We start from the raw sequence: 27434 nt of genomic DNA on the forward strand, positions 1-27434 counted from the left end.
TAGGGAAATGCAAATCAAAACCACAATGAGGTATCACTTAACTTCATTGAAAATGTCTTTTGTCAAAAGTCCCAAAACAACAAATGTTGGCCTAGATATGGAGAGATAGGAACACTCATACACTGCTGGTGGGACTGCAAATTAGTACAACTTCTATGGAAAGTAATATGGAGATACCTCAAAGAACTAAAAGTAGAACTACCATTTGATTCAGCAATCCCATGACTGGGTATTTACCAAAAGGAAAAAAAGGCATTCTATAAAAGAGACACCTGCACTTGAATGTTTACAGCAGCACAATTCACAATTACAAAGATGTGGAAATAACACAAGTGCCCATCAATCCATGAGTGGATTAATAACATGTGGTACATGTATACCATGGAGTACTACTTAGCCATAAAAAATGGTGAACTAATGGAGACCATTCTTCTAAGTGAAGTATCAAAAGAATGGAAAAACACCACATGTACTCGCCATTAAATTGGAACTAATCAAGGACTTACCTAATGGGTACAAAGTACACTATCTGGGAGATGGGCACACTTATAACTCTGACTTGAATGGTACAAAAGCAATTTATGCAACCAAATCGTTTGTACCCCCATAATATTCTGACATAATAAAAAAAAAAAGGAGAGATTTCACACTTTTGAGTCAGTTACTCCATTTTAAGGAACTATTTCTAAAGCAATCATCAGAGGTGTATATGATAACTGATATATAAAGAGAATGTTTGTGATACGAAAGAACCTAAATATTTAATGATTGGGAAATTAAATTACTAATAGCTTGTTTATACTCTACAGTAACTGACAAATTCCAATTTTTTGTAGAACATTTATTACATGGAGAAAAGCTTACATTACATGAAAAGGAGAGTGGTTAAGAGCAATGGCTCTGGAGTCAAGACTACCTAGTTCTAATTGTAGTTCTATTACCTTCTGCTTGCTCTGTGATCTAGGTCAATATATCTAATCATTTAATCTCTCTAACCCTAATTTTCTTATCTGTGAAATGGTGCCTATTTTGTAGGCTTGTTGTATGAATTAAATAAGATATTACATAAAGTGCTTATCACAGTGCCTAGCACATAGTAAGTGTGCAATACATTTTAGTAGCTATGGTAACAATTGGGACGATATCTCTATGAAACTCAAGATATAAGCCTGTATATATGTGTGTTTCCAATTGTGTAATTTAATCAATTGCTCCTAGGTAATAACTATAGGTTGGGATTGTTGCTGTTTTTTATATATTTAATTTTGCTTTTCTGTATTTTCCAAATTCTTTTTTTGGCAAAAACTATATATTATTTCTATATTCAGAAAAAAAATGAGTTATTTGAACACATATCGTATGGAAAATAGTGTGCTTCTAATATTCTAACACTAACCAGAAAGTATGAAATTTGAAGACAGATTTTCTCATTGATAAAGAAAGAGGAACTCTCTATAGATGGTCTTCAGTTTTACTTTGTAGTTACTAACCTTCATGAAAAGCAGGATATCTAAGCAGACTTCAGCTTTCATCTGTCTCACAAAATCTACCTTAATTTTGATCAGAAGATTAAAAAAATAATTTATAAGAGATACAGTATTTTCTTTTAGGATCTCCGCTTACTATTTCTACAAAGGGATTATTACCTCTGATTGCAAAGTAAATACACATTGATTACTCTAATATGGTTATGAACAAACCAAAGAAATTTTGATTCCTAAACATCTGAGGAATCAAATCTGAGCAGTTTTTATGCTGCTGATATAAACAGAAAACACTCTACATTTCTTCATAAGTACTAAATATTGCAAGAGATCTAAAAAGCATTCTAAGACAAACACAAAAAGTTTAGTGGTGGTTTGTATTTTATAAACATCCAAATATCTAACTACTGAACTTTTCAGGTATTGATTTTGATGTACATGAAATCAAAGATTGTTAAATGTAAAAAAAGGAGCTTCATATCAAATAATTTCTCTAGCTGAGGTACTTTATTATACTTTCCCTCAATGATCTCTTTCTCACCCACCTGACCTCTTATGCCATAGGGATAGTGAATTAATTTTTACCAGCAACACTGAAATAGTAGGGCAAATGGGGGGAAATGATGTTAGAGGGTATAGAGACTGGTTATCAGTGCCTGCTATTGTTATTGTTTATATTTAAAACCAAAGAAATAAAACAACCTCCAGAAAATGTTCATGTAAGGAAGCTACATCTTTAACCACATCTTTTGCAAGGTACTAAATACATTCTGTTGTCATTTAGTAGACAAAGAAAAAAATAAAATTACCTTCTCAGATTAACTTTCACACAAAGGAAACACATTATATACTGTTTTCAATTTAGCTTTCCTTGAAATAAAAATAGTTCAGAGAACACAAGAAAAGAAAAATCTAATTTATTATTAATAAATGAGTTTAATAAAATGATGTTACTCATATTTTATTTTATTCCAGATCTTTAAAATATCTGTATACTATGCTTTTTTTGGCTTCAAAAATGTTTTTCAGAATGAACACAGGTAAAGCAAAATCTTTTGGAATTATTCATTATTGTTAAGAAAACAAGCTAAATCTAGAGTTAATTTCTATTTTAGTGCTTTTCTCTTCACATGAGAACTTTGATTTTCCCATAGCTGTGCTATTAAAATAAATAACTTTAGCAGGACATCAGGAGAAGGAAGGAAAAATAGGTTACTAAAACTTATCCTAAGTCCAGCTTTAAAGGAAACAATGCAAAGTACTGAGCAATAGGAATGAAAGCTAACTGCTCTAAAGACTGAAGGCACATATCAATATAGAGAGGACAAATCAATTCCTAGTTCAGATGACTAGTTAATCAAGTCCATAAAAAAACTAATGAATATGATCAAGCCTTCTGACACCAGGAATTCTGGTGAGTTTTAATTGATAATGAGGTTAAATTAAAATCCTGAAGATTTTCAATATTGGGATAAGAGTTGTACCTCAGGGGGAAAAAAAATCCCTCACTATGTTTGCAATTACATTCAAGAACAACCTCCTGGACACTAGTTGTCTATTTATCTCTAGCCACTCTCTACTCTTCCACTATACAACTAATAAGCCTGGTTTAGGTAATGCTATTTATTCATAGGTACCAATGAAATCACTAATCTGTCACTGAATGTTATAGGCTTTAAAATTAAAGAGATTTCTATTGGCATTTAAGTTATTGTCAGCACCTTCAGTCATGATGAGATTTTAATACAGAAGACATTCTTATTCTTCTTTTTTTTTTTTTTGAGACAGAGTCTCACTCTGTTGCCCCAGCTAGAGTGCCATGCATCAGCCTAGCTCACAGCCACCTCAAACTCCTGGGCTTAAGCAATCCTACTGCCTCAGCCTCCCGAGCAGCTGGGACTACAGGCATGTGCCACCATGCCCGGCTAATTTTTTCTATATATTGTTAGTTGTCCAGTTAATTTCTTTCTATTTTTTTGGTAGAGACAGGGTCTCGCTCTTGCTCAGGCTGGTCTTGGACTCCTGACCTCGAGCAATCCTCCCGCCTCGGCCTCCCAGAGTGCTAGGATTACAGGCGTGAGCCATCACGCCCGCCCAACATTCTTATTCTTGAATCAATAATGTTTAGAAGAGTTGAAAGGATTTCGTTATATACAACCACTCTGACTTGAACATTTTCTTCAAAGAATTAGATGAAAAGAATGAAATTTTGTGGATGATAATAGAAATGTGTTTTTTGTTAAATGTCTTTTTTCCCCTCTCCTGAAATGTAAGCTCCTTGAGAGCAAGGCCTTATATCTTTGTGTTATATACTCCTAGAAGACTACATGGTATATAGTGCAGCCTTTCTTAATAGGTTCTGAGAAAATTATTGTATGTAGTGAACTAACTTATCTCCTATGTATATAGAATGAATGGTATTAGTTTATGTACCACCCTTTGTAGAATTGAGAAGATAGTCACTCAAATTATTTTCTGTGTTTGATAGTTTAGATGAGGAACCTCAGTTGAGAAAGGGTGGATAAAATATGTAAAAATTGCCCCCAAAATTGAAGAATTAACAAGTGAAAACATACTACTAATTGACTAAAAGTCTTCTTTCCTAAATCCATTAACTACTCCAGTTTTGAAAACAAGGACCAATTCTTTCTAACTTTTGTAATTCCTATAAGGTCTAGAACACTATGGTACAGACTTCAATTTAAGTCACATTGTGTTTCACCAGTGGATAAACACATACACATATTTACACACATGCATACATTACCTAAATCATCTCCCCAACCTACTGAATCAGAATCTCTGGGAGTTGGGCCTAGGAATCTTTTTAGAAAAATATCTATAGGTAGAAGGCTGAGTATTCAAGATAAATGATCACGGAATGAAAATGAATTTCTGTTTCCATTGCTCAAGTCATCTTGACTTAAACCTTGCTTTTCAAATGCCTACCTCTTCTTCCCTTTAAAAGTCCTCATTATTCCATTTCAAAGACATGCCCTCACTCTCTCTCAAAGTTGATATTTTCCTTAAATTTAACCTTCTTCAGAATCATTTTTGCTGTCCCACAAGCATCTAAGATCTGAGTTATTTTAACTTCATTCTCTCTTTTATTCATAGAATATAGGGTCATCTACGCTTAACATTTAGCCTTCTGTAGCGTTTCTAAAAGTTTATAATTTTTTCTGCTCCTAATATTAATATCTTGGATTTATCCATCTTTCATGTTAATTATGTAGTTTCCCTGATCTCTTTGCTACTAATTCAATTTGTTCTTAAATAGACAAAAGTATTAAACGCTAATGAATTTCACTTCTAGATATATAACCCAAAAAAAAACCCCCAGATACTTGCAGACCAACGTTCATAGCAGAATTATTCATAATAGCTAAAAGGTAGAAACAACCTAAGTCTCCACAGAGAAACTGATAAACAAGTTATAGTATATACCTATAATGGAACATTAGTCTTAAAAAGGAATGAAATTTTGATACATGCAACAACATTGATGAACCTTAAAAACATTATGCTCAGTGAAATAAGCCAGACACTGAAAGACAAAACTTGTTATAATTGCACTTATATGAGGTACCTAGAATAGGCAAATTCGTAAAGACAGAAAGTAGAGTAGAGTTTACCAGGGGCTGGAGGAGGGAAGAATGGAGAGTTTTTGTTTAATGGATACAGAGCTTCTGTTGGGGATGATAAAAAAGCTCTGGAAACAGATAGTGGTGATGGTTGCACAAAACTGTGAATGTACTAAAACTACTGAATTGTACACTTAAAATTGATTAAAATGGTAAATATTATGTTATGTATATTTTACCACAACAAAAACTTAAGAACTGCTGAAATAATTTTCTTGATTTTCCTAGAGCAGCATTTTTCTTGATACTGATGAATTTTATCCCTATTAAGAAAAAATTTTTAAAAATCCCTGACCACGGCCGGGTGCGGTGGCTCACGCCTGTAATCCTAGCACTCTGGGAGGCCGAGGCGGGTGGATCGCTCGAGGTCAGGAGTTCGAGACCAGCCTGAGTGAGACCCCGTCTCTACTAAAAATAGAAAGAAATTATCTGGCCAACTAAAAATATATATAGCAAAAAAAATTAGCCGGGCATGGTGGCACATGCCTGTAGTCCCAGCTACTCGGGAGGCTGAGGCAGTAGGATCGCTTAAGCCCAGGAGTGTGAGATTGCTGTGAGCTAGGCTAACGCCACGGCACTCACTCTAGCCTGGGCAACAAAGTGAGATTCTGTCTCAAAAAAAAAAAAAAAAAAATCCCTGACCATATTTTTCAATATTCACTAAATTTATCACTCTTTAGAGTTTTCCTTTTCCTTTTTATTTTTTGTAAAAATAAAATTTAATATGGATACTCAGCATTTTCCACACTTTAAGCACAATGATGCTATAGATATATACACACACAGAACACTTCAAATCTGTAAATACACACGTGCATGCACACATACACACCCCACTTTATATCTCCTCCTTAGACTCTTGCAAATTTTACCAAAATTCTTCTCTGCTTCTTGTGTTTGATCTTTCACATACATATAAGTGAATGAGACTACAAGCTTTACAAAAAAGATAACTTTATATTGCAAATTGTTTTTCGATGCCAAGTACTTTGCAGATACAATAATGGGAAAATATCAATTTCAAAAGTTTACTCAATATACAAGAAAAGATAGCTTAAAAGGAGGGAAAGATAAACACATCAAAAGGATCTGTAAAGAACTGATATTACATAAACTATGGGGAGGCTGAGAAATGACATTCTCAAACGAAAAAATGGAACAGAGTGGAAAGTTGCTTTAATCTGAACTACAAAGAACTATAATTCAATTTATTATTTTTTGAGATTATACTTTTAAAGTTTCAAAAATTCTGGCCTTACTAAAAAATAAAATTAATATGAATAATTTATCCTCATAAAACCCTGGAAAAATTAGGGAAAATAAATTAAGAAAAATAAATTTAGTATATGAAAAATTATTGAAAGATCCCACACCACAAGGAATAATTATACATAATATATGACGTGAAAAGATGACTGAAGCAAAGATGATGAATTAGAAAAGAACATGTATTCCTAAATAAAGAGAAGAATGTGGAATTATATAAAAAAGCAGAAAGGACATGTGGTATTGAGTTTAAAAAGTCAGTTTAGGAGTAAACTGGGCTGTGCTGATAATACCAAAGCATTTTCCTATTTCTAAGATATATTTGGATAATATGTAGGCAAAACTTTTCTTGAAAATGAAATCTGTTCAGGGTTACAAGACAACAGAGGAACAATGCCAACGATTTATTAGATGCAGAGAACTATAAAGGAGGCAACATGAGCCAATCAGCAAGTTGCAAGTAGGAGATGAATGCAATGTCTTAAGTAAATTAACAGGACAGCCACAGGCAGCAAATAGAGGAGGCAACAGTCAAGCAAACTCAGTCAGCGGTCCAACTCAGTGGCTCAAGGCAAGTGGAGAGGGACAGTGGAAGTATTTAACAATCTGCACCTACTTACAACATTACAGGCATAGATTGGGCAGGGCAAGGGCACGCAGGCAGATGGTATAACACTTGGTAGGCCATAGTACAGGGAAATGGTAGGAGAGCAGATAGACGATGCTGGGCAGTCTAAAATGCTAAAATAGCAGATGGATATGGGCAGTACCGGGCCATTTGCTAATGGACAAAGCATCATTGAGTGAAGAATGCAAATCATTCAGCAGATGAGTGAAGTGAGGCAAAAAGTAGAGACAAAAACCAAAGGCAATCAAGTACGAAGACAGAAAAGTAGAGAAACAATGATAGATCATCAGAAGCAGTTGGGTACGGCAGTGACAAGCTGTCAGCAGAGGAACAAAACACCATTCAGGAAAAGATGAGATCGAGAGTGAAGCAGTCCCCTGAATTGGGTGTCTTTCATCTAGGAAACAGTAATCAATAAACTGCATATGAGAATCCACAAGAGAACAGCACACAAATGGAAATAGCAGATGGATCTGAACTCTATTGCCCAGGGATACAGAATGACCCTAGAACATAGATACATAACAATCCACAAGGAAACTAAACAGATGGGAAAGATGGGTCCAAGCATTTTTTATGATGATAAAAAAATCAAAACACTAAAAATTATTAATCTGGAAATGATTGGCTGGGATTGAAGTCTTCGCTTACCCCTTTCTGGAGCCCACAAAATGGGAATGGTGGGAATTTCTGCAGCAGAAAAACAGAAGAGAAAAGGGATTTCTGACTCCCAGTTTGAGGAAAGCAGGTCAAATTTAGGGCTGTATGAACTGGCTCAAGGAAATAAGAACCAGCCTGAACCTTCTCCCCTCCTCAGAATCAAACCATTTCTGAGGTTTGGAAAAGATTTAGTAAGCCCTCACCCCATCATTTCCCACAACCTCCCCTTTCACACTTACCTCCCGTGCAAACAGATTCCAGCAAGGAGGTACTTGGGAAAATTCACTCCCATATTTATACCATCAAAAAATTTGAGGATGGCCAACTAACAGTACTTCCTGTGTAGGTCAGGTTTTTAACTCAGTGGGATCTCTCCCACTCTTTGTGAGTAGGCATGGGAATAGATTACTAGAAACTACCTACCTCTTTGAATGTGCATGAGAAAGAAATCAGGGGCAGCAATACCAATAAATAAATAGTAATATCAGTAAATACCTTAGTGATCTTATCAATTGTCATGGCTTTTAATTCCATTTATAATGTTGAGGACTCTAATATTTCTAGATCATATTTTTCCTCGGAAGTCCAGATGCATATCTAACTACAATTCAACATCTCCACTTGAATATCTAAAGGCAATTCAAGTTTCTATGACTGAAGTAAAATTCCTGATCATTCCCCTCAAACCTACTTTTCCCACAGCCTTTTCCATTTAAGTAAATGGCAACTCTATCCTTCCAATTGCCCAAGTCAAATCCTGGGACTTACATGACTTCTCTCTTTCTCTTATTCCATGTTACCTCTCCCTATATCAATAATCTACTTCTCATTACTTCTACCTCTATCATTGGTCTGAACCACTATTGTTTTTCATCTGGATTATTTTAATAGTTTCCTCATTGCTTTCCCCATTAAAATATTTTAAGTCAGATCATGCCATGCCTCTGCTCCATTACACTAAGGTAGCATACAGGTTTTACATGATCCATGACTTTTCCCCTCTTCTCTTTAAGGTCTTTGCTCAAACGTCACCTTAACAATGATTGCTTGATAGATGGCTCTATTTAAAATTATAACCCTCTTTCCTGCCTAAACTACCTATCCTCCTTCCTTGGTTTATGTTTATCCACAGAACTTACCATTTCTAATACTATACATTTTACTTGTTTTCTTAGGGTTATATCCTATCCACTAAAATGTAAATTCCATAAAGGTAGGAACTTTTGACCTCTGTTCATTGCTATACTCCCAACATCTTGAACAGTGCCTGGCATAATTATAGTGGGCCTTTAATATATATTTGAGTCCATGAAGCATTAATTTCTTATGGTCCTTCTCCTTCCTCAATCTCAAATTTTTGGAGCATTCTTCTGAAAGCTCACATGCTATGGGCTTATGAATTAACAGAGCAGATGCTAGTGCACTATAGGATAGGAATGTTCTAAAATAGGGGATGGCAGACTATAGCCCATAGGCCAAATCCTGCCCACTGCCTGTTTTTTTTTTTTTTTTGAGACAGAGTGTCACTTTGTTGCCCGGGCTAGAGTGAGTGCCGTGGCATCAGCCTAGCTCACAGCAACCTCAGACTCCTGGGCTTAAGCGATCCTACTGCCTCAGCCTCCCTAGTAGCTGGGACTACAGGCATGAGCCACCATGCCCGGCTAATTTTTTTTTTTTTTTTGTATATATATTTTTAGTTGTCCAGATAATTTCTTTCTATTTTTAGTAGAGACGGGGTCTCACTCTTGCTCAGGCTGGTCTCGAACTCCTGACCTTGAGCGATCCACCCGCCTCGGCCTCCCAGAGCTAGGATTACAGGCGTGAGCCACCGCGCCCGGCCCCACTGCCTGTTTTTTGTATGGCCTGCAGACTAAAAATAATCTTTATATTTTTAACTGATTCAAAAAAATCAAAAGAATATTTCATGCCACACAGAAATTATATGAAATCCAAATTCAGTGTCTATAATAGTTTTATTAGAACACAGCCAGCCTCATTCATTTATATCATCTATAGTTGTCTTTGTGCTACAGATCTGGTAGAGTTGGGTAGTTGTGACAGAAACCACATGGACTATAAAGTCTAAACTATTTACCACCTGGACCTTTAAAGAATAAGTTTGCTGACCCCTATCCTATGGTATTTTGTATTAATATTTAGAAGGCAAAGAGTAACAACTACAGTTTGAGCAAAGATAGATTGGAATTTATGGTTAATACTGTTATTACTTTTGCCCATGATATACCTTTGGAGGAAGGTACATTTATACTAGGGTTTGCTTTCAATATTATATAAAAAGTAGTCCTTTCATTCCTCTAAATATAATTCATTACTGACGGTGATATTCATTCATCTATCTACCCCACAGAATGGCCCCATCTTAAGGGAGAGAGTACAGTATTAAGTATTGAAAATGGCAAAATGGGAGTGAATGAAAGAGGAAGTAAGTAAATAGGGCCCATAAATAGAACTCATATCAAAGTATTACATAATTAACCAAACTTCTAAGTAGATACCTTATTTAACAATAGTGGAAAATTAGCATGACATGAATCTCTTTTGAATCTTAATTGGGTTATTACTAAATTGACCGCATTATAATGGGGTTGCCTGTACAATGTAACCCTGAATCACAGCAAGCAAGAGACATATTATAATAAGACTCCATTATACCTATACAATACTCAAAACAATTATTTTCTCATTGGTTTAAATGCCTACATTTTACAAGAAAGTACTTGAAAAATTTGCAAATCCATATTTAAAATCACCTAATTAAAACTGACCTATCTTTTCCTTCCATAAAGTCTCAGACTGAGGATTATTCTATGTAAAGATATTCTATTATTTTTTGCAATTAAACTTACGGAAAGTGGTGAAGAAGCTGAAGGGAAGACACTTAAATTATCCCAATGACATCCATCACTATAATGTTATCTTCATTCTTCACAGGAGTATAATTTATTTCCTCATATTATCAATTAGTCCTTCCAACATGATCAATTACTTCTTCTGTATTGTTGCCCTTGGTCTTTGGTTTCTTGCTCAGTGAAACTGACAACAGTTCATCTTCAAACTCCATACTTCCAAGAGGTTTACTGCTTCATTCTACACAGCATCTTTTGAAGGAACTTAGATCCTTTCTGCTAATTCTCATCTGTGTGCCATTAATGATTATCTGAAATAATTCCTCCCTCCATTGGATATTTGTCCTCTATTCTTTTACAGCAGCCATTCTCTTTCCAAGTTCCAATATAAGAAAATCATACTGGTAAAATATTAGAATCATTTAAATTTGATTGTCATTTGAACTCACTTTCTGACTCCCTATCAGATTCCTTTTATAGAAGGTAATAACATAAAGTTACAAATCTTCTGCTCTTGTAATACAGTGATATTATTCAGAGAAGTTCATAGTAGTTGACAGATATAAACTCATTTTCATTACATTATATTTTATGTGAAAAGCAACATTAAGTCCCTTTTATAGATGGATATATAATTTGTATTCTTGATTTCAGTCAGTAATGAAGAAAGGAATATCCTGAAATCTTCATTCCTGAGACTATGCCTCTGAATAAGTCTGCTTTTAGCATTTTACATTGGCAAAATATTTAATGATATTTTGTTGTCAATGTCTTAGCAAATATTTTACAAAATCAAAATATTCTGGTATGCTAGCTTCTGTTCATTTTACAAGAATAGGCTTGTAAGAGTGAACTAGCAAGGTGATTTCAAGATTTTATCACTGTGATAAATTCAAGGTATAATAAGCATTTAGCATGTCCTCTCTGATGTTTCTTTTTACTTTTCCACAACTATACTATTATGTACTTGTGATCCTATATTGTTTGATTTTTTTCCCCCAGAGAAAAATTGTAATATTTATTCAGCCATTATCTACTTACTTTTTAAGCTTAAAGCTCTCTGTCTACATATGCACACACATATATTAATTAATAATTATAATTAATTATAAAATTATAGTTATAATTAATATGTAATATATTAATATGATAATAGCACATATTTATGTAACAAATAGTTTTTGGTGCCTTATATTTTATGTAATATAACTACCCTATGAGGTAAGTACTCTATCTTCATTTTACACATAAGAAAACTGAATTATAAAACTTTAAGTAGGTTGTACAAAGTAACATACCAGGTAAGAGGTGGATCTGAGATTGAAACCCAAATAGTCTGTGCTTTTAGGCTGTGTTATGCTGCTCCATAAATGGTTATATGGGTAACACTATTTTTTTAGGTAGAACTCTAATTAGAAATAGAATTTACTATAATTTGTATCTATACTTATTTATATATTTACTCAAGATATGATCTCTTTTTTCTATAAGGGTCCCATAAAAGCTGAGAACATATTCTGGTACAGAGTAGGCATGTAATTAGGACATATATTTTTTTCTTTTTTTAAAATTTCAGCATATTATGGGGGTACAAAAGTTTAGGTTATGTATATTGCCCTTGTCCCCTCTCCCCCACCAGGACATATATTTAAAGGGAACTGAAGATGTAATTTTATTTGTGGGTTCTTCATACATGAAATTTTTGTTTTTGCTTCATTCTCTAAATTCCACAATTCTGACCTTGAGGAAAAATGTATTCTTCCCTGCTTATTTTTTAACTTTAATTTTTAATTGTATGGATACATAATAGTTGTGCACATTTATGAGGTACATATGATATTTTGATATAAGCATACAATGTGTAATGATCAAATCAGGGTAACTGGGATATCCATCACCTCAAGTATTTATCATTTCTTTGTGTTAGGAACATTCCAGTTCCACTTGTTTAGTCAGTCTGAAATATATCTTCCCTCTTTAGTGCTGCTATGTGGTATAGGAGCCTTCAACCTAATAGTTTTAAATGCAAAGTCACATTGCCCTAACTACTTTATTTATCTAAATGGTCTAAGTTTGTACCTCTAATTTTTCCACTGGCACCATTTTACTATGAAGCTTTTCTTTTTAATGAATAAATAAAATAAAGGATGTATGTCTTGGGGAAAGTCTGTGCCTGGTGGAAAAAAATGAATGCAAAAATAATACAAAAGTAAGTGGACTTAAGGGGAAAATGTAATATTTCTCTTCAACTATCAGAACTACCATGCAAAGGTTTGTGAATTGCCAAGGGCAGAATTAGGACCAGCGGATAAAAACTATAAAATGACAGATATCAGTCTGATAAATTTAGACTTTCAAATAAGTAGAGTTATCCAAGTAATGAACTCTCAGACAGAAGTAGCAATTATTATGTTCAGGTAAAGACTTGGAATGATTAAAAGGGCATGTTAGGGCTTTGAACATGATGGTCTTAGCTCTCTTCAAATTCTGAGATACTGTGACTTCTCTATTGTAAAGTCTGTAATTTTACATAAATGCTAAGCTAACTAGAGATACAGCACTGACAAAATCTATGATAAAATATACATACCTTGATTGTCTTGATTCTAAGGGAAGTATTGACTGGCAAAGTTGCAAACAACAAATTAACAAAATTGGAACTTGAAACTTCTCAGCAGTTTAAATTTTATAAAAAAATAATGGTATGGATAGTCACTAGGTTTGAAGATTAATTAATAACTCTTAAAAAAAACAAACCAACACAAAAACAATCTACAAAAAGAATTATGTTAGTCCTGCCAGGGAATGTGTTGATCTGCATTTGAATAAAAGTCAATTCTAAAAAGTGTCTATTTTAAGAGTCTTGATAGCATGATTTTACTATCTGTACTGACTGACAGTAGACTTATGAGTTCTGGTTTGCATGGAATCTCTGAATAATGAGTTATTGATTTCTCATTTCTATATTTGGGACCACTCTAGCTGGTCTATGAAAGAAATAAAACAAGACAGGTACAGTTTATCTATCCTTCTATGTAAAGTGAATCCTCTGCTCTAGACATGGAGATTTAAAGTTTATATTTCTCTGTACCTTGATCATACATTTTCTCTCCTTACTTCCACCAGGAATATCTGCCTCTATACAAACTTGAACCCCATTGCTCTTTGTCAATTTTAGCTTAAATTCTACTTTTATAAAAATTTCACTGATTACTCAGCTCTCTCTTAATCTTTCCCTTTAAAGAAATCTTTTGGTCTGAATTGGCTGAAGATTTCTGATACTAGGTTTATCCTGTTTTGATTTGTCATTTGACTATTTTAGGAGTGCATGCACTTTAGCATTGGGCTCAATAAAGCCTAAGGTATTTCATAAATATTTGTTGAACTGAAGAAAGACAGTGAATGTTATTCTTTAGCAAACTGGAAAGTCCTAAGTGTGCCTATACTCTGAAAAATATACTGCTTTGCAATAGATGATGCAAAAATAATTATAAAAAATAAATAGCCCACATATAAAGTGGGATATTACGAAAAAGCTATCCTGTCACATATATGAACTGTTTCAAGCCAAATTCCAAGAATTTTAAACTACAAAGAAATTAGAGATCTAAAACATAATTAACAGGTTCAGCTATGCTGAATATGTTCCTAACTATATATTCAGAAACTTTCAGAGGCAGGCTATCAGGAGCTACTTAATCCAAGTGCACTAATCATCCACTTTCCTCATATTATACAGATTATACAAATTCTTCCTGTTATTTCTTTGTCCCATGCCTTAAAGTAGCAGTGGGGAAATGTTGACTTACATCCTTACGTTTTAGACATATCTATTAGGTATGTTTGTAGATAACAACAGCTACCAGAAATACAATGGTTAGTAGCAGACGTATTTGGGGCTACCATACCAAATTAGAGATAATAGGCAGTATTATTAATTAAATGAGGAAGAAAAAAGTATTATAAGATAAAAATGAACATTTATTGAGCATCTACAAAGATTACAGGCATTATGTTAGATCCTTTTACATGCATTGTCATTTACTAGCTTGCATAATCTTAGGCAAGTCAATTAGTCAATCTGTGTATCAGTTTCTCCATCTTTATCATGGAGATAACAATAGTATCTGCCTAATATGCTTGTTTTGAAGACTAAATGAGTTAACATATGCTCAAAACAGCTCCTGACAGTAAGTGCTACATGTAAATTTTAGTTTTTATTATTGGCTATTTTTATTATCTTAATTATTAGAAACAACAAATTTGGAGGTAGGCATTAACTAATTTATGAGATGAGAAAACTGAGGTTTGAACAGGTTAACTTGCCTTAACTTTCATAGCTGGTAAGTGGTAGGGCTGATATTCAAATTCAGTCTGGCCAGGCGCGGTGGCTCATGCCTGTAATCCTAGGATTTGGGAGGCTGAGGCGGGCTGATCATTTGAGCTCAGGAGTTCGAGACCAGCCTGAGCAAGAGCAAGACCCCGTCTCTACTAAAAATAGAAAGAAATTAACTGGACAACTAAAAATATATAGAAAAAATTAGCCAGCCATGATGGTGCATCATCATGGTGCATGCCTGTAGTCCCAGCTACTCGGGAGGCTGAGGCAGGAGGATTGCTTGAGCCCAGGAGTTTGAGGTTGCTGTGAGCTAGGCTGATGCCACAGCACTCTAGCTGGGGCAACAGAGTGAGACTCTGTCCCAAAACAAACAAACAAACAAACAAAAACAAAAAAAATTCAAGTCTAACTGTATAGTATAAGCTTTTTCCACTATAACATATTGCATGCTAACATGTTTAGACAAAGATATGACATGGGAACATATTTCCCATGTCCGTAACTATTTCACAAAAATTATAGGAAGAGCTCCTTAAAATGACATCAAATACAACCATCAAATCTGAGTATAGAAGGATGGTATATTTTATTAAATTCAGTTTTAAATATTTCAAGTATAAGTATTTCCAGTATTCTGCTATGTGAGCAATTTCATATTGTAGAATTATCCTATTTACATACAATAATTTTAAGATATTCAACATCCTGATTCAATATAATTATTTTTAGTTTTACCACGTATAAAGGAAGTTTATTTTATCAAAGCAATCCTGGAAATATAAAAGAAATATTCATCGAGCATACTCTATAAATATTCTAGAGTATCAGTATATGAAATTTTTGCCGGTGAACTAGTCAGTATTTCCTAGAATACTGATATGCAGTAGACAGCAACTATATAATTTGAATAACCTATAAAGGTGATCAAATTTTCTTTCAAAAACAAATTATTAAACATGGTGTTTTTGCTATGCTTCAGTTATAATGTAGGAAGGTTTTTCTGACTGTTACAATGCCCAATGTTAAATTTTAGGTGAAGTTATTAAATGTAAACTCTCACTTTTGTAAGAGTAATAAATTGAGAATTATTAACATGTAGTTAGTAACTCAGGTCAATTTTGTCTTCTTCCTAGTACTTACACAAGCATTCTTATTTTTGAAGCATTATAATATATGAAAAAAATGATTAATGATTGCATAAAATAATATTTCTCTTATACACACACCTAAAATTATGAAGTTCATGAATTTCAACAAACTGATTATAAAACAAATTTTTATACAATAAATAAGTTTTTCTTTATGTATTTTAGAAAATTGATATTTTTGCTAAAAAAATTCCTAATAACCTAAGTGGAAGATATGCGTAGAAAAGCTTACATGCTAATCTGTCCTAAAGAAATCTAAAGTAGGCTATAAACAGAATATGCCTTCTGGAATTCATAGTCTCTTTCTAGATCAGGTTTCCTTTGTACCAGGTTTTCTGCATCTGCCTCCTTTCAGCATTGGTCATTTTGTCACATGCCTCTTCACTTCCATAATGAACTGGCTATAGGAATCCTTTTAAATGAGTATTCCTTACATCAAAATTATAGTTTCCTGAAAATTTTGCTATTCCTTCTTTTGTTTGATCATTTCATAATGACCAATTACATTACCACACTTTTTTTTTAGAAGGTATTGCTAAGAACAGCAGATTAAAAATTTTTTAAGAGTGAGATTTTCCTTACTGTACAACAAATTCATTTCCTCAGTTTTAAAAGTTCAAAATTTTATATATTATTTTAAAATAAGAAATATTTTATTTTCATTATGCTATATTGTCTATTGAGATAGTGGGGCAATACACTTCAATATGGCAAAAAGTGTTTTTTTCTTTGCTCCATCCAAACATTAAAAATTTAAGGAAGGAAAGCTAACATAATTTCAGATTACTAAAGAACAAAAGGTAACAGTCAGAAAATTAAAAATGTGAGTAAAGATGACTTATTGCCATCCAATAGACCAGGGGTGGACAAAATTTTTCTGCAAGAGGACAGATGGTAAATATTTCAAGCTTTATAGGCTATATATGGTCTTGGTCACAACTACTCAACTCTGCTGTTGTAGCCATAGATGATATCTAAATGAGTATAGCTCTATTCCAATAAAACTTCATTTATAGACACTGAAATTTAAATTCCAAATAATTTTCACATGTCACAAAATATTACACTCCTTTTAATTTAAAAATGTAAAATCCATTCTTAGCCTACTGGAAATGTAAAAAAAGAAAAATGTGATAGACTGGATTTGGCTTGTGGGCCAGTTTGCTCACCCCTGTGATAGTCTTACTTATTTTTTGACTCCAGCAGGCAGCATGGCATTGGATACATATTGAGGACTAAAAACAAAAGCCTGATGAATGAATGAGTGGATGAGACATAAGTGTATGCTAGGCTTTAACTTAACTCTTTAATTTATGATCAAAATAATATATTAGTATACTATCCTTAATTCTGATACAGCCTAGTACCCTAAAAAGTACTTAAAGTTATTTTTAACCTTATAAATACTAAACAGTTTAGTATTTTCTAATTTACTATAGTATCAAATACTTTTTAAAAAATTATATAGTTGTTCTTTTATTAATGTTTCTTAATCTTTTAGTCTCTTCTAGGATTTATGTATTTATGTCTTTCATTTACCTTGCCTACATGTCTATAAATAAACTTTTACTTTTTAAGAATAAAAGATCCTTTAAATAATAATACCATTTTTGGACATACATCACTTTTAAGTGATAATGTGACATAAATTTATGGGAGATAATATTTTACATAGAAATGAGTTCTTATGTTCTACAGAATTTTATAATTATTAGCATTTCACTAGTGCCAACAAAATTATCCAAGCTTCATCAGATAAGAAAAAATTCAATCTATTCTTAAAAAATAAAGCTTTTCATATCAAAACAAAACTTTTAAAAAGTATAAGAGAGTGAATTATTATGCTATTATATGTAAGCTTTGATAGCATCTCATAGAGGCAGGGAGCAGCCTAGCAGACGTGCAATTATCAGATAAACCATATTCTATGGTACAGGGCCTAAAAATATAAGTAAATTCATAATTTAGGAAAAACAATTCCAATAGCTCTATTCATATAAAATATATAAACAAGATAAACTTTACTAAACTCGCTATTCCATTCTCCTTTTTAATAGACTTGGGAAGCAATCTAAGTTGATTAAACTTTTCATTTTCTCTAGTGTTCATATCCATTGACAATAACTTTGGATAGTTTTATTTCATTCATTCTCTTTACTATTTTCCTCCTTCATTTTTTTCCTATGAACAGACAGATCCTACAAACAATTGTCCTTTGTGTTTGTAGATCAAACTAATTACTGAGAATTACTGACTGTAAAATATTTAGTATCTTAAGGGACTAAATATTTAATAAATATAAATTATGTTTATTTATGTTTATCAAATTAATATTTACATTTTCTATCAATAACTTCTGACCCTATTTAAAAATATTTGCAATCCTAAGTTGTATACAGGTAAATGTGTCTACAAACAATTTCTTCTCTTCTTGGCACAACTATCAAAGACAGACAAATTAGGCCAGGCGCGGTGGCTCACGCCTGTAATCCTAGCACTCTGGGAGGCCGAGGCGGGTGGATCGCTCGAGGTCAGGAGTTCGAGACCAGCCTGAGCAAGAGAGAGACCCCGTCTCTACCAAAAATAGAAAGAAATTATATGGCCAACTAAAAATATATATAGAAAAAATTAGCCGGGCATGGTGGCGCATGTCTGTAGTCCCAGCTACTCGGAAGGCTGAGGCAGAAGGATCGCTTGAGCCCAGGAGTTTGAGGTTGCTGTGAGCTAGGCTGACGCCACGGCACTCACTCTAGCCCGGGCAACAGAGTGAGACTCTGTCTCAAAAAAAAAAAAAAAAAAAAAACAAAGACAGACAAATTAGTGACAAATAATTACATAATTCAGGTCCAGAATTATATTTCTAAATTCCTATCTGACATGCCAATACTATATTTTAGGTATTATTTGAATTGTAACTTTAGGGTTTAAAGAATTGTTACTTTAGGGTATAAAGGAAAGGAAAATTAGCAGAATTATTTTTTGGTGCCCCTAGATTGCTTTTATGGATATTTATTTTTTCAAACACTGGAGAGTTCTACAGACTTTTGCAATAGATACTCATGTCATATTTGTATATATATAAAATATGAAGTGAAGTGAGCCTATAAAAGATCAAGTTATTTACAATCAGGTAGATAGCCTCTTCAAAAATACATATTGGAGAAAACATATATTTGTATACTTTAAACTCATTAAAAAAAACCCTTAATACAATGTTCCCCATGTAGATGGTATAGACACATATAAGAGCATCTCTATGGTTTTCAAGTAACTGAAAAATTTTAAGGATAAAGGGCTGCTAAGTTTCTGACATAATGAAACATACAAGGCCATGGTGATAGACAACTGTCAACTAATAGTAGCAAAAAAGAAAAAAAGGAAAGAAAAATAAAGATACTAGAATAGCAGAAATTCAAGATCACTGATTTCCATGGAGATGGAGAAGATCAAATATGTAACAGAAGTAAGGGTCTGAAAAAGGGCAAAATGTTGTATGAGTTGTCTCTTTAAAACCCCTCACTCTTTTTGAGGAATTAAAACCTGCATTCCTGCCCAAGGCCAGTAATCAGAGGGGTAAATGAGTGTTCTTTGTTTTCTAGTACCTTAAACCACAGGAGATGGTTCAACAGAATTATCCAGGCAGAGGTCATGAAATCATATTCACCAGAGATGCTATAATTAAATAGCAATAGCCTGAAGCTGAAAATCTCCTTTAAAAATTCTGTTTTTCTGCTTAAAAGGGAGGATGATGGTTCTTTAAGATGAGAGTCAGCCATCCTCCTCATTTGCTGGCAAATTAATAGAGTTCTCTTTCCTTTTCCTCAAACCACTTGTCCTCATTCTTTGTTTGGCCTCGGGGATAAGTACCAAACTTTTGGTAACAGAGTTTGGCATCCCTGAGTGGGTCTATTGGCGCCCTGGTGGAATGGTACACTGCAACTGCTGCTGTGGGTGGCTGTGGGTGGCAGAGGTGGGGAACAGCTCTGGGTCAAGCAGTGGGTCTTCACCAGTAGGAGCAACATCTTTTTGGGATGAGAGAAATTAAGCGACTGCCCCAGCAGCTGCTGGAGCCTGTTTAGCTCCAGGGAACTCCTGTCTCTCCCTCCCTAAATTAGATGCAACTCCTCACAACATAAACATCATTGAAGAAAAGGAAACAGATTTGGGAAGAGTTGTGACACTTTGGCCATTTTGGTTAAGTTCCCCGGGGTACACAACAAGACCCTTGATTCCACCCATTTGGGGAAGGTTTTTGAATCTTCCAGCCCTGTAGTAGGGCATTTGTTTGTGGCACCATTTGGAGGTGGAAGTCACAGTTTAGTGGAACTAGGGAACATGGGGAATTCATTCCCTTTTGGATTAGGAGATGTTGGCCCTCGTTTGAGAATTTGGTTCTCATTTTTATGGTTCCCATACATTTGATAAGGCCTTGGCATTTGAGATCGTTTGCATAGGGAATTACCTATATTGTCTACTTGTCAACTTGTGTTCGTTCTTTTTTTGAGTTTTGTTTCAACATGGGGGCTCCATTTCTATTCCATCTGAAAGTCCCTTCGCTGGGACTTTCCCTGGAAAGTCCCTTGAATAGTCAATATATAGCTCTAAGACATAACTGGGTTATGACTCAGGAGTGGGAATGGTCTCTCCTTCCAAGACCGGGCAGGAAACTCAATTTGGCCAGAGGGCACCCATAACCAGAGCAGGGCAATTTCCATCACGGTAATATCAGATAGGGGGCTTGAATACACAAAGATGGCCAGCAGGGTATTATCGCACTTAAACAAATTGGGATCCTAATGTGGACACAGAGGGTGTGAGAATAAATTGTTACCAGAGTGTATTTTGGCAGGCCTCCACAGGGGAGTGCCTAGACAGAAGAGTTTAAGCAGGGTCCAGGAATTACAACAAAAAGCTAATGAGGATCCCTCTAAAATTTTGGAATGCATCTATCAGGCATATCAGAAAGATACAGATGTGGATACAGAGGTCCCTAAAAATGTGCACATAGTTAATATGACTTTTATAGGACAGAGTGCTTCAGATATAAGAAGGAAGCTGCAGCATGTGGAAGGAGCATTTGGCATGAATCCCTCACAGCTTGCTGATATCACCTTTAAAGTATTTAATGTTAGGGAAGAACAGAAGCTGAAACCTACGTGTGTTCTGTTAGCTGTGCCAACCAAGGGTCCTTTGAGATAGTCAAAAGGAAAGGGCAGAAAAAGTAACCCCGGGTGGAAGTACAAGCAGTGTGCTTTTTCTAAAGAGGAAGGACGTTAGAAAGAACCCTGCCCCAAATTGCAAAGGGCTCCAGGTAACAAGAAACCCCCAGGAGAGCAAGTGGTTTTTCTAGCATAGGACTCAGATGACGAATGAGGGGGTTTAGGGCTCCATGCCTCACTAGTGGCTCCAATCCAAATATTCCCACAGGAGCCCTGGGTACAATTGACAGTGGAAACTCAATTAATGGACTTTTTAATTGACACAGGAGTGCCGCTGCTGCCAAGCCATATGCAGTCTGGGGCCACCTGTGTCCACTGCCCTGACCCCCAATATCAGCTGTGCGTGGTGCTCCATGAACCAGGCAGCAATGGCTGGGGAACTTGATGCCACAGGCCCAGGAGGCGGGCCCCAGGGAGCCACTGCTGGAGCTGGCCCTTCTCTGCTGCTGACTCCGCCGACCCTGACATTCTCGGTGGCCACATTGGACCTGAGTGAGCAGCGAGAGTGCCAGGAGTCGTTCCAGAAATAGAAGCTCACCTCTGAGGGTGCTGCCAAGCTCCTGCTGGCTTTGAATACCACAGTCTGATGAAGCACACAGGAGGCTCACATGCAAGAAAAAGTTCTATTCCTCCCAAGATCTACCAAAAAGTGAGTAAAGCTATATGGGGTGGGCTGATGGGACTCCGGGACATGCAGAAAGAATTTAAATTCCCCATACCAATTAGTATAGGTTCGTGCAGGATCTATAAGCCATTAATGAAATTGTACAAGTGACTATCAATGGTACTCAGTTTTATTTGAATGGCGGCAGGATCCTGAGACTAGGATGACCTCATAGCACTGGTGGACTGTGTTGCCTCAGGGGTTTAAAAACTCTCCTACCCTGTTACTAATAGCAAAGCCTTTGTATGAAGCCCTTAAAGGGACAGATGTGGAGCTCTGATCTGGCAAAATGCCTTTGAAAAACTAGAGTCTTATGATTGCCCCTGCTTTGGGGTTGCCTGACTTGCAGAAAGAATTTAAATTATAAGTTCATGAAAAATAAGAATTGAGCCTTGGAGTCTTAGTACTGATGCTGGGAGACATCCCATGGCCAGTGGCATACTTTTGGCATACTCAAAGCAACTGGACAATATTGTGAGAAGATGGCCTCCTTGCCTCCAGGCAATAGACAACCTGTTGTAGTATTTGCCCCCCACCAATGACCAGGTTCTGATTTTATTAGAACAGAAGGGATGGTTATTGGCTGACCATGGAAGGCTAGGAAAGTACCAGGCCATCCTTTTGGATAATTCAAATGTTTAATTAAAGACTGTGTCTACTCTCAATCCTGCCACTCTGTTACCAGTTGAAGAGAATGAGCCTTTACAGCACGACTGTTTAGAGATTCTAGAGGCTGACTATTCTAGCAGGATGGATCTATGCATACCATATGGAAGGAAAGGTGGCTCTTGATGGCAGGAAATAAGAATATTATGTATGCCACTGAAATAATGGCCCTGATACAGGCCATGGCTGAGCCCAAGCAAGTAGCCATCATGCACTGCCCTGGTCACCAAAAAAAGGAGACACTTATGGTGCACAAAGAAATCAGGCCACTGGCAGAGCTGCTACGGAGGCCATTAAAGGTGATCTGTTCCTTGGGGCCTTGATTCCCCAGCTAGATTTAGATCAATATAAACCCCCTTTAAAACTAAAGACCGGGACTCAGACACTTGGGATGACACAAGCTAAGTGGAGCTATGGACTCATTCTTCTACCTGAAGCCTTGGTTTGGCCCCTTTATGAGGCACTCATATGAATGTACATGTTATGGGCCTTAAGGGTTCTAGTGGGACTTCATTTAAGAGGACCCCGTTTGCAACAAACTATCCAATAAATAACTCAGAGCTGCCCTTTATGTGCTCAAAACAATCGAAAGACAGAAAGCAACCTGATGCACAGGGAACTCAACATGTAGGGACCTACCCTTTTGATGATTGGCAAATTGATTTCACTCAGATGTCTAAAATGATTGGAACATGTAGTAGATACCTTTTCAGGCTGGGTAGAGGCTTATCTTACCCAAACAGAGTGTCTGAAGTTACCAGAATATCTCTGAAGGAACTCATTCTGAGGTATGGGCTTCCTTCCTCCATATTATAATGGACCCTTCTTTATATTGGAGGTAACCCAGCAAGTAAGCAAAGCTCTACATCTAGGAAGGAAATTGCGTGCATTCTGGAAACCTCAATCTACAGGAAAAACAGAGAAAATGAATCATACTTGAAAGAAAACTTTCAAGTTTTCCTTCATCAAAATTGATGCAGGAAACCCATCTAAACTTGGATAAGGTGTTGCTGCTTGCCCTCCTTCATATAAAGGTAGCCCCATAAAAGTGGGCTTACATTAAGCCCCTATGAAGTAGTTTATGGGAGACCCTTCCTAGCACCCTGAGGTAAGTATGGTAATATAACCATAGGTGAGGAAAACAGAGTAAAGCAATATGTTAAACAGATAAATTAAATTCTAACCATTATGTATAATGTGCCTCTTTCAGGTCCTCGCCCCAGTTGGAAGCACCCCTCCATCCCTTTGAACCAGGAGATCAGGTGTTGCTTAAAGCTTAGAAAGAAAAAGGATCCAAACAACAACTGGCTGAGAAGTGAAAGGGACTCTATGAAGTACCTCTAACAACTCACACCTCGTTGAATTTGTCAGGAGTAAAACCTTAGGTCCATCATACCAGAGTAAAGAGGTATCCCATGGAAGAAGAAGACCTAGGGCCCCAGAGGATGAGCCAGCCTTTAGGCGATCTAAAGTATCTGTTTAAGAAAAAGGAAAAATGAAAATGTCGATATTCTTGCTCACCTTTCTTTGGTTATTTGTTCTGTCTATAGGATGCAGAGACAACTCCTTAGTGAGGATTTCCCAAACTATCGCCTCTTCTGCTGATCTGTCTTGCTGCTGGATTTGTCATCCTATACCTCATTCTTTGCAAGTATTCCTGTATATAATTTCTTATACTCTGAATTTTCAAAAGCCAGTCTCTCAGATCACCTATCGGTGTGACTAATAGCTCCGTACTTAGAGGTCCCATTCTTTCTTGCTCAGGACATTATGTATGAGGTGACTGTAACGACCCACAGTCATACCAGTGCCTTAGATAGCAAGTAGGGTAAAATTTTTCTTATCAGGTATCTTCTATTTTGCCTTGTCAATCCTCATAGTTGTAGTTGTCGCTTATGGCCTTTTCCAACTGGTAATATGTTCTGTTCTATTTTTGCATAAACCATAAAGAACAATAGCATAAATCAGTACAAACCTTCTGTCTAAAACATTGCCCCAATTCATCAGGAAGCCCTATATCATCCCTTCTCCCACAGGGAAGGGTAAAATAGACAGTGAGGAATAAGTAACAGAAGTAAGGGTCTGAAAAAGGGCAAAATATTTTATGAGTTGTCTCTTCAAAACCCGTCACCTTTTTGAGGAATTAAAACCCACATTCCTGCCCAGGGCCAGTAATCAGAGGAGCAGAGCAGTATTCTTTGTTCTTTGTTTTCTAGTTTCTTAAACACAGGAGGTGGTTCAACAGAATTATCTAGGCAGAGGTCACGAGATTGTCTTCACCAGAAATGCTATATAGTTAAACAGCAATAGCCCTAAGCTGAAAATCCCCTTTAAAAATCTTGTTTTTCTGTTTAAAGGGAGGACAATGGTTCTTTAAGATGAGAGTCAGCTATCCTCCTCATTTGTTGACAAATTAATAAACTTCTCTTTCCTTTTCCTCAAACTACTTGTCCTTGTTCTTCTTTCGTCCTAAGGGACAAGTACTGAACTTTTGGCAACAATATGAAGTTTACTCTATCAAAATTAAAAATAATTTAACAAGATTATGATTTCCTGGACATATTTCAAATTTAGCATAAGACTATACTTGTCGATTTGGTAGTTACATAGAAAAAAACCTACCAAATCTGTTCATCTGGTAGTTACACAGCAACTAATAAAAAATATTTAATCCTTATAAGTTAACTCTTACATAAAATATCAGTTACTAATAACCTGTGAATGCTCACAGCCACCTTGGTAAATAGGTACTTTTATTTCCCTCATTTTATAGGAAAATAAGGCAGAGTGGTTAAATGACTAGTCTATTGTGGTACAGCACAAAAATATATTTAGTTTTTGTCCCTAGTTTCTGACACAGAACTCTTAAAATCCTTGGAATCTCCTGAGTGATAGGAGTGCCTCTGTTATTCCTAACAAACCACTTTAGATCACAATAGAGTTTATGCTAATGAGGTGACTTAGGGTGAGAACTCTGACTAGCCTCAGGAAGGTGCTGGTCACTGAAAAGACAAATTGATTAGAGGGTTGGAATTTTCAGTCCTACCCACTGTGGGGCAGGCTGGAGACTGAGCTTTATAAAAACTCTTGAACAATGAGAGCTACTAGATTGGTGAACACATCAAGGTGCTGGAAGGGTACTGCATCTAGAGAGGGCATGGAACCTCTCCCCCCCACACCTTGCCCTATACATCTCTTGTATTTGGCTGTTCCCTAGTTGTATCCTTTATAATAACCTGCTAGTAGTAAGTAAAGTGTTTGCAAGTATTTCCCAGAGTTTTGTGAACTGTTCTAGCAAATTATCAAATCTTAAAGTGGGTATAGGGAGTTGTAGGAACAAACTGACTTTGTAGTCAAGTAGGACAAAAGTATGGGTAACCTGGGGATCTGATTCTTGTGACTAGCATCTAAAGTGAAGGCAGTCTTGTGAGACTGAGCCCTTATACTTCTGGAGTCTAGCACTAACTCCAGGTAGGTAGTATCAGATCTGAATTGAAATGAAATGAAGGACATTTGGTGTCTGGAGAGTTGGAGACTTGGTTGGTGTAAGAAAAACCACATATTTGGTATCAGAAATGTGAGTCAAAACAGCCCATCTATGATCACCTTGTTGGTAAGTAGCAGAGTCAGAATTCAAAGGTTCAAATTTTCAGCCTAGCATTTTGGTATTAACTTGAAGCTCCACAGGATACAAAATACTTTGTGATGCAAATTATTTCCCCACAATTAAAAATAATGCTGTGATTTACTTATGAATGCTCTGATAATTTTTTATACTTTTCTGATATAAAAAATATGAAAATCTCAAACCATCACACAAAATATAGGGATATATAAAATCAAAGTCATTTACTTCAGACATGAAACACAGTATCCAAACTCTAAAAATCCAGATCTTCAAATATGTAGTCAATTTTCTTACAAACAAAACACAAACACACCTCTGTAGGAGATGGCTCTCTTCCCAATTATATTTTTTTTAAGTTATTCACAGTATAAAAGGAAAGAAAAAATTGGTTAAAAGACCATTTCCTGATAGAAGCCAGAAGCAAAATGAATTGTGGAAGGATGACCTTCTTATTCATGGAATTGAAGTTAACAACTTCTCAATTCAACTCTATTTTGATGGCTTTAAAAGGAAAATTATTTTATTTATAACCTTAATTATAATAATATCAAAAAAATTTAGGTGCTGTGATTTTTACACAGAAGAGTAGAAAATATTTTACTACTTGTTAAAAAAAATTACATTTTCATATACTAGAGCAGTGTTTCTCAAAGTTTGAAAGTACGGTCTATGGTCCAGCAACATTTGCATCACCTGGGGCCTTGTTAGAAATACAAATTCTCAGGATCCACTGCAGATTTACTGAATCAGAAAGTCTAGGGATGGGAGCCAGCAATCTATGTTTTAACACAGATTGATGGATTCTAATGCAGGCTAAAGTTTGAAAACCACTGTACTAATGTAAGAAAGACAGTAATTATTTAATAGATGTTGAGCAAAAGTGCCTTGTTTGTTAATAAGGTAGCAAATACAATATTGTACTGATCTGAAAACAGAAGGACATAGTTAAGTTGAAATTGAGCCAAAAGTACTTTTTAGAGGGTAAAGGAAACAATGTTAAAGTGGTAGTAGTTTATATATGACCCCCAAGTGACACCTGAAATTTATGGCTTCCTTAAAACGAAAAAGACTTTCCCTCCCTTTTTAGTGAACAGTGCTTACTCTTCATTCTTTCCCTAATTTTTCTTTCTTTACAAAGGTGATTCTTGTGGTATGAAGCCTAGATATTAATTCTGCTTTTTGGCCTATTAAATTCTGCATTTAAATGTAGTTCACATTTAA

General features: G+C 35.5%; 1 protein-coding gene across 3 annotated transcripts in view; it reads right to left on the reverse strand.

The window, feature by feature from the left end:
- GPHN (gephyrin) overlaps positions 1 to 27434 on the reverse strand; it is a 535238-nt gene that overhangs the window by 271858 nt on the left and 235946 nt on the right. The window lies entirely within an intron of this gene.

This window comes from Lemur catta, chromosome 1, assembly GCF_020740605.2.
Source record: "Lemur catta isolate mLemCat1 chromosome 1, mLemCat1.pri, whole genome shotgun sequence".
NCBI classification, from domain to species: Eukaryota; Metazoa; Chordata; class Mammalia; order Primates; family Lemuridae; genus Lemur; species Lemur catta.